The sequence below is a fragment of the Stegostoma tigrinum genome, chromosome 46 (genome assembly GCF_030684315.1).
Source record: "Stegostoma tigrinum isolate sSteTig4 chromosome 46, sSteTig4.hap1, whole genome shotgun sequence".
In the NCBI taxonomy this organism is placed as follows: domain Eukaryota; kingdom Metazoa; phylum Chordata; class Chondrichthyes; order Orectolobiformes; family Stegostomatidae; genus Stegostoma; species Stegostoma tigrinum.
This window is the reverse complement of record NC_081399.1, coordinates 13,941,980-13,951,495: the sequence shown is the minus strand read 5'-3', so window position 1 is coordinate 13,951,495 and position 9,516 is coordinate 13,941,980. Positions and strand designations below refer to the sequence as shown.

The following is a 9,516-nucleotide window of genomic DNA, read 5'->3' as shown; positions in this document are numbered from 1 at the left end:
CAATGAATCTTTTATCTTCAGGTTTAGTGCTGAAAAACAGTGTCAGAAACTTTCTCCCTCCTCACAAAACAGCTACAAAATGTTAATAGGCTCAGTACGACAAATTTTCTGGGGCAGGCTGGATAAATCAAAGACGTTTTATCTCTCCATCATTAATTACAAGTTTGCGACACTGTTTCAGCAAGTGAAGTGAAATTAATGGCAAGTTTCAAAAGTTCTCTTTTGTTATCAACCTCTTGCCTAGTTTAGAGTGAATCCAAAATGGAACCACTGTTCAATAAAGAGAATGGGTGACTGGGGTCCCCTAGAATGGAACAAACAGCATCACAATTCACTCTGGGTCAGGTTTATCTGTCAAGTCAATGTCAGCTGTTAAGAATTGAACCCAATTCCCAGGGTGACTTTTCTTAGAGTGTGTCCTCTTAGAGTCCACAGGATTAACGCCTGACTCGCTACATCCCATTTCAATACAGCCTGTTAGAGCTACACAGTCATAGAGATGTACAGCGTGGAAACAAAACCTTCGGTTCAACTTGTCCATGCTGACCAGAGATCCTAAATTAATCTAGTCCCGTTTGCAAACATTTGTCCCATATCCCTCTAAACCCTTCCTATTCATTTACGCATCCTGATGCCTTTTAAGTGTTGTAATTGTACCAGCCTCCACCACTTCCTCTGGCAGTTCACTCGATGCATGCATCACCCTCTGCATGAAAAGGTTGCTCCTTAGGTCCTTTTGAAATCTTTCCCCTCTCATCTTAAACCTATACCCTCTGAAACCTATAAACCTCTGTAAGATCAACCCTGTGCCACCAGCTTCTTTGGTCAAGCATTTGGTCACACCTTTATCTTCACCCATCATCCTCTTCAACTCAGCATCCAATTTTGTTTGCTTACGCCACTGCATAATGGAGTACATCCATGTTTAAATTTGTGGTTGTGTTCCTGAAAATGGTGACAATAAATTAGACAACATTATAATTCTTAGAGGACTCATCCAGCACAGTGGATTTAGTATCCGGTGCCAGGCAAACCACTGGCAACGTTCCGCAACATATTGCACACAAATGACCAAAAGGATTGCCTTTATGGCTATGACAATAAAGAGAAACAGAGAGCAGGAGGGAAAGTGGAGTTGAAATGTAAGATCAGCCTTGGTCACTATTCAGCAGGAATTCAGGTCCTAGGCGCAATATTGTCTACTCCTGCTCCTATTTATTGTGTTATTTTATCCCTGGGACTGGAAATTATGAGATGAATGATAATCTTTTGTGACCATTCTTCTCATATCTCTAAAATACAGTTTCTCATCTGATTTTCTTCATTTATAATAACTTATAGAACACTAAATCGAAAAAATTACATGGATATCATTTTATGTTGACATAAATTGAGAGCAACATATTGCATTTAGGTACAGCCTGCCTTTCATGTCGGACGACACCCCAAAGTGCTTCAAGGGAGTATGGGCAGCTAAAAACGGATGCTCAGCCAAAAACAGTGATATCGGGATAGGTGATCAAAAACTTAGTAAAGCAAGAGGGTGACTAACAAAAGTGACAGGCAAAGATATTTAGGGTCTTAAGAACTTAAGACTCAGGTAGCTGAAAACGTGGCCACCTGTGATGGAAGTTTGGGACTGTCAGGAGGCCAGGTTAAGAGGAGTGCAGAGAACTTAGAGGTTAATCGTGTTGGAGGATATTAGAAAGGGAAAAGGGAGAGAAAGGTCATGAAGTCATTTTAAAACAAAGACTATAATTTCATGTATTTTAGTTCTGTCTGACGGAAGAAGTGGTGACAGTATTCATAAGAGGATGTTGTTTTGGACTCAGTGACAGCGTGAAATACTAAAACGTATAGAGGATGTTTTATTCAGTGCAGACTGGATTTCTGTCACCCTGTCACCGTCCCCAGCTATGATCAGCTTCACCAATTCCACCTTTCTCTTTCCCACTCCAATAAACCTTTGCATTTGTCTGAGAAAGCAATTAGAATCCAACACACAGGATAATCCGTGATAACGGGAACTGCAGATGCTGGAGAATCCAAGATAATAAAACGTGAGGCTGGATGAACACAGCAGGCCCAGCAGCATCTCAGGAGCACAAAAGCTTTTGTGCTCCTGAGATGCTGCTGGGTCTGCTGTGTTCATCCAGCCTCACATTTTATTATCTTACACAGGATAATCCCTTGCTATTTGCAGCAGGTTTTGTCCATTTCTCAAAACACTTAAACAGCATCAAATTTTGGTTTCCACTCTTGTGAATATTGTTTGAAAGACTGATATTAAATATTATTTCTCTATCACAAATCTTATTTTTAACGCCGACATTCATTTTTACATCTCTGTTTAATGATGAGACAATACCGAGTATAAAGGGAGTGGGTGTTAAGGAACATGTGTTATGCAAATAATCAAGAAATGAAGTACAAAACATGATTACTGCTGAACAGTACAGAGCTGTGATGCTGAAGATATGCAACTTGTACCCATCAGGACAAATGCAAGAATACCACTTTTTGAATGATCATAGCAATTTATACCACAGGAAGAAAAGGAGTGCTGATTGACTGGCAAGTCAACTCTGACTTGTCAAGATGCTGAAATGGAGACAGCAGTAGATAACAATAGGCTCCTTGAGCCTCTGAATAATTCAATAAAGGAACCTTTCATTTGCAGAAAATGTTTCCTTGCATGTGGATGTATGCTGCTTCTAGGAAGCATATTGAATCACATGAAGAGGTCGGGTGATTATCTTGTCTCCAGTAATGTACAAAGTCGGGTTGGATCTGAATTAGATCCAGCATTTCTTTGGGTTTTGTTTTGATTGATGTAAATTGTTATGGTTCTTTGAAATTTGTCATTCTCGCAGTTGCTGTGCTGAGTTTAACTGAAAGGAATGGCATCATGTCTCTCTGTTCAGCAGTATTAACAGGTATTATCCTGCTACCTTCAGATGAAAGAGTGGGAACTGCAGCGATTCTGGAAAAGGAAGAGAAAATTCATTTCTAATCATTGAAACAGCTCCAAAATTAACGATAATGAATTAAAACCTGAAAGAACTGAGGACGTTGCAAGTCAGAAACAAAAACAGAAATTACTGGAGCTGCTCAACAGGTCTGGCATATCTGAGGATCGGTCACTACACCCAAAATGGGATTTCTCTCCACAGATGTTGCCAGACCTGCTGAGCTTTTCCAGCAATTTCTGATTGTGTTTCCAAAATTAAGGAGCATGTTCTCAGTTGAATTGCAAAACAATATTGAAGGTGGTATTCTTCCTAATTTGATTATTCATGAGGGTGTCTTCAAAATTCAAATGATAAGCTAACCACTCCAGACCACGTGGTTAAATGGCTCCAGTGTACAATTGTGCCAAAGGTGCAGGTTTAATTGCTGCAGCTCTTATCAGGGCTCTCAGGGTCTATCTTTTTGTCTTGCCCTTCAACGCTAACATGGGGTAAGAAATGATGAGCAACTTTTGGTGAATGAAGATGCTGCTTCGAGAGACGACCGTGCATGTCATCGTGTTGTATTCACCAAGTGTCATAACCTGCTGCGGACCATTTTCCTTCACATGCATTTGAACTGGTATTGCTTTGAATTGGCTTGTTATTGCAAATGGAAGCACTGATTAAATATTTAAAAGTTTTAACAACGTCATTTTACATCCCACCACCCTGCCTCCATAGGCAGGTTTGGGACCCAATTTTAACTTTATGAAAGTGGATGCTTTTTGACTGGCTAAAATTGGGCCCATAAATGTGCTATAAATCAAGTGGGAGGTGTTGGCCTGTTGGTATTATCGCTAGACTGTTAATCCAGAGACCTAGGTAATGTTTTGGAGACCTGGGCATTGCAGATGGTGGAATTTGAATGGAATGAGAAAAAAATCTGGTGTTAAGGGTCTAATAGTGACCATGAAACTGTTGGGAAGAAACCACCTGGTTCACTAATCTCTTTTAGGGAAAAGAAACTGCTACTCTGGCCTGCATGTGACTCCAGACCCACACAATATTGCTGACTTTCAACTGCCCTCTCGGCAGTAAATGCTGGCGAGCCAGTGCGGTGAAATTTTAAAAAGTAACAGTGCAATTTTATACATTCTAATAGGGTCATTCCCCATCAACACAAGTTTCGCAGAGCAATTGCTTAATGTGGGCCAGATATTCAATGTTGCTGACATTGGGTCAAATTGTACTATAGTGCAGCCAAATCCTCGGAAAGCTTGTAACTAGTTTATCCAAGGCAATTGTGTTCAGAGTGAAATTCACCTTGGATCAGATATTCTGTCCAAAGCCAGATTGCCAATTTACAATCATTTATTAAATCAGGGTATTTCACAATTTGTTCTGAAATACAATGTGAAGCATATTGAACAGGTCTACTTTTCGGCACATTGATCTGGCGCTTACAGTGCACAGATGTCCCTCAGTGAAGCTGCAGATCGCTCATAATACTAAAGGGAACTTTAGTCGCACAGAACAAATGACTGGGGGCCTGGTGGGAGTTTAACTTTTTTTCCATGTTCATGGATTGTGGGTGTTCCTGGCATGTATTGCACATCCCAAGTTTCCTTGGGCTCGATGGCTTGCTAGGCCATTTGAGAGATAGCAAGAATTGCAGATGCTGCAGTCAGAGACAACACAGTATGAAGCTGGAGGGACACAGCAGGCCAGGCAGCGTCAGAGGAGCAGGAAAGTTGATGCTTCAAATTGGGACCCTTCCTCATAAATGTCCATTTCTGAGGAAGGGTCCTGACTTGAAACGTCAACTTCCCTGCTTCACTGATGCTGCGTAGCCTGCTGTGGACTATTTCAGAGGCAAGTTATGAGTCAACTACACTGTGGCATGTACGGAGTCACATAAAGACAGACTAGACTAGAGAACAAGGGCAGATTTCCTTCCCTAAAGTGCATTCATGAATCAGGGCTTTCATGACAATCAATATAGCATCACAACTTCAATTCCAGATTTTTACTGATGAAATTTATTCATTGAGCAAATTTAAATTTCACCAAATACCATTGTATGATTTGAGCCTATACTCCTTGGGCATGAATCTGGGCGTCTGGATTAGGTAAAGTCACCAGACCCCAGAGCAGCTGAAGGCTGGTTTCTCATTAGAGAAAGATGACTGGTGCTGGTTTACCCTGAGGGTCACCCCACCTCAGCTGAGGAGCAAGGTTGAGAAGGTCAGACTTTCAATGTGACCTCAGCCAAGGTGGGGATTGAACCTGAGCTGTTGGCATCACTCTGCATTGGCAAACTAGCCATCCAGCCAACTGAGCTAACTAACCCCTAATATTAGCTCCGAACAACATTATCATTTAACTAACACCTCCCCTTAAAGAAGAACCAAAAGAACTGCAGATGCTGGAAATCAGAAACTAAAACGGAAATTGTTGGAAAAGCTCAGCGTGTCTGGCAGCAGCTGTAGGGAGAAATCAGAGTTAACGTTTCGGGTCCAGTGGCCCTTCCTCAGAAGGGTCATTTGGAGTTAGCTGGTCAAAGCTGGTCAGCCATGGTGGGCTGAAGGGCCTGTTTCGATGCTGAATGACTCTTTAACTTGATAGAAACATGCAAGACCCTGAGGGGGCTTGACATGATTGATGTGGAGAGGATGTTTCTTCTTGTGGAAAAAGGGGTCACTGTTCAAAATTAAGGGGTTGCCGATTTATGTCAGAGCTGAGGTTAAAGTAGCATTCCTGTCTCTGAAATTAAAGATTGTTGACTCAAATCCCACTTCAGATTGACAGTGTAATCTCAGCTGATACTGATGTAGTGCTGCACTGTTGGAGGGGCCATCTTTTAATGAAAGTAACTAGCCAGGCTCTCCTGTAACCCTGAACGATGTAAGAAAATCCAATGACATTATTCAAAGGACCCTCTCCCAGGCATCCTGGCCTGCTGATGTTTATCTCACCCAACACCACAAAAATAGATTATCTGGCCATTACTTCTTTGTCTTTTCTCCCCCTTCAGAGGTTGTTATGTGCAAACCGTAAAAACCCGACAGAGTGGAAGTCAGTCATTCGGCCAATCAAGACAACACAGACCCTCTGAACAGCATCACCCAGACCCACCCCATCCCTGCGTTTCCCATGGCTAAACCACCTAGCCTGCACGTCTTTGGGCAATTTAGCATGGCCAGTCGACCTAAGCTGCACATCTTTGGACAGTGACAGTAAACCAGAACACCCAGAGGAAATCCATGTAAATATGAGGAGAATGTGCAATATTCACCCAAGGCTGGGATCAAATCCAGGTCCCTAGTGCTGTGGCTGCTAACCACTGAGCTACCATGCCACCCGAAATCAGTGGGGGGTTATGTTTCAAAAAGCCCTTCACTGGCTTTGAAGTGCTTTGGGATATTGCCATGTGTATAATGCTATGTAAATGCAGTTCTCCTGTTGCAGTTCTGCTGAAACAATAAAAATGACCATTGAGCAGTTTTCGTAACTTCCACCTTCCTACTCCATGTGGGCTCTGGTTGCAAACTGCTTCTGGACTCGTTTGCAAGTCGATTTGTACACAAGTCCTGGCACAATGCACAGCAATGTAAAATAGCTGCTCATAAATATGGGAAACATTTGTATGTCAGATATTAAAATGACACACTTGTATGGGATCATGTTCATCAGTACATGTATTTGTAAGACAGATGTCCCTAATCCAGGACCCCGTCTACTTTCAAAGCAAATGATGTCTCCAATTTAGATTGCAAATATTTCCAGAAATCCAAGCACCCTAAACCTCCCAATACTCCTGAGTTGGAGCCATGCTTAAACAGTTTGCAGTATACAATCTGAGATCTAGAATTTATGGGATCTTTACAGATCTGAATGAGTCTCTCCCAGTCTCAGAAAGGCATTCCAGTATCATCAACATTACAGTGTGCCCCTGAAAAAGCTGCTGGGAAAAACAGTGGGAAACTTACTTACACATACGAACACACAAATACAGGCACACTCAGATAGGGGCACACACACACACAGATACAGGCTCAAACCCAGATACAGACACACACACACACACACACACAATTACATACACAGAGATAATGGGAACTGCGGATGCTGGAGAATCCAAGATAACAAAGTGTGGAGCTGAATGAACACAGCAGGCCCAGCAGCATCTTAGGAGCACCAAAGCTGACATTTCGGGCCTAGACTCTTCATCTGAAAAAACACAGCTACACACAGATACAGGCATGCATACAAATACAGGCATGCACACAGATGCAGACACACATACTGACAGATACTGGCACATGCACACACACACAGATACAGACACACATACTCACAGATACTGGCACATGCACACACACACAGATACAGACACACACACACTCACACAATGAATCAATCAACCAACCCAGGCTTCTATGAAGAGCCAAACACTACTGCCGTACAATTAAAAACTATTGTAACAACAGTTAAATTTTTAGTTAGGTAAGTGGTGATCAATTTTCAGAGATCTGCAGAAACGTTTCAGGCTGTCCATTACATTGCATTTCAGGGGCTCCATGGATTTCTCAAGGGTCGAAAGGGACAGTACAGCTCTGTTAGGGTGTGTGTTTACTAAATGGTTTGCTGGATAAGCTACACTCTGTGGAAAAATATAACTTGTCTGCGGCTGCAAGAATTCATTTACAGCCCTGTTTACAAAGTCACTGCATCCTGATCACGAGTCAGGGAGCCCGGTCGAAAAACAGATTTCTGCTGCAGACTTTCTTCAACCAGTTTATATTTTGGGCACTTCTAGGCAACCCGCCCAAGTAATGGACTGATCAGTCGAATGCTGTCTCTAGAAACATCATCAAAACAGACAGCCTGAACCTAGCTGTCTACTTTACTTTCTGTAAAAGACATCATGTTGATACATATTTTTAATGCCATATATATGGGAAGCTTGGCTTGCAAGGTGTCTGTACTGGGTATTTAACAATTCTCTAGATTTGCCAACTTCTTTGTTGTCAAACGTGTCCAGGTTTGGAATTGGGAATGAAGTTACAGTTATGGGGATCCTATACTTGAGGCCTTAAGCATCCCTATTACAGTCCTGTGACATTTCCCCAGACCATATTTATCATCTCTGTGAAAACTATTGATTTTGTACCAAGAGTTAAATTATGGGTAGTCTCATCTATTTGTCTTCTGTCAAATGGGAACTGAATTCTTAACTGTTATGGCAAACGTCCCTGGGTGGGCTCGAACCACCAACCTTTCGGTTAACAGCCGAACGCGCTAACCGATTGCGCCACAGAGATCTTAACTGTTATGTCCCAGTAAACACTGAAATTGGTGTGCTAATAACTAACTGCTATTATTTCCAGGCCCTCTAGAACATTCTGTCAGTGAATAACAAAGGGACACATGAGAAGCGTGATTGTTATAACGTGCTTACTCCCATCAGGGGGCCAGCTCATACTCATTTAACAACATGCACGTGCCATACACATCAGAAACACAGCAGCCACCCTCCTGTTCTGGAATGGATTTTAACCCAGGTGCCAAAGGTTTAAGGGCAAGCCACCCAAAGAGTTCCTGTGCCGTTTTTAATCTCAGCTTACAAAATGACATTCTCCCCTGCACTCTGACATTTTGTTAAAAATACACATATTTATGTCACAAGTGTGTACACATCACTGACAAGCATTGGCTGATACATTAGGCTTATCCTACACTCAAGATGCCTGAGGATACCTGACAGCCACATCATTTCATGGTGAAAGAATCAGGACTAATGGGGGATTTGGAAAGTGGAGCAGGGGTGGGGGTGGAAGAAGCACTGGAAAATATCTGGCTTCATCCTTTCCCCCACCCCGGGCAACAATCAAGATGCAGGGGCAGTCAAGAGACGTTAGTGTCCGCATATTATGGGGTGGCGCAATTGTTGTGATTAATTCAGGAAACTACCAGAATATGACATGTACCAGAGCGCCACCATACTTTAATGACTCCATTTACGTTTTTGCAAAGGAAGGCACGGATTGCAAAGGATCATTTAAGCAATGCTGAGATGTGTTTACATTAAGAGATACAAATGAAAACAGGGCCATACTTCTCAATCTAGTGGGATGTCTGTCTTTTTTTCAATTCACTTGTAGGATGTGGGCAAGGCTGGCTGGACCAGCATTTATTGCCTGTCCCCAGTTGCCTTTGAGAAGGTGATGGTGAGCTGCCTTCTTGAATCACTGCAGTCCATGCGCTGCATATAGAACCACAATGCCCTTAGAAAGAGAATTCCTGTTACAGTGAGAAAATAGCAATATATTTCAAAATCAGGACAGTGGGTGGCTTGGAGGGGAACTTGAAGGTGGTGGTGTTCCCATGTATCTGCTGCCCTTGTTCTTCTAAATGGAAGTGGTCATGGGTTTGGAAGGTGCTGTCTGAAGATTTCTGGTGAATTTCTGCAGTAAATCTTGTAGATAGTACACACTACTGCTACTGAGCGGCAATGTGGAGGTGATGGATGATTGTAAATGTGGTGTCCATCCAGAGGCTGCTT

The 9,516-nt window shown here is 42.4% G+C and overlaps 1 non-coding gene across 1 annotated transcript; it reads right to left on the bottom strand.

The window, feature by feature from the left end:
* Window positions 1-8,201: 8,201 nt before the first annotated feature.
* On the bottom strand, window positions 8,202-8,275 carry trnan-guu (transfer RNA asparagine (anticodon GUU)). Its single transcript has one exon. It is a non-coding gene; the product is annotated as a tRNA-Asn (tRNA).
* Between the last annotated feature and the right edge of the window lie 1,241 nt (window positions 8,276-9,516).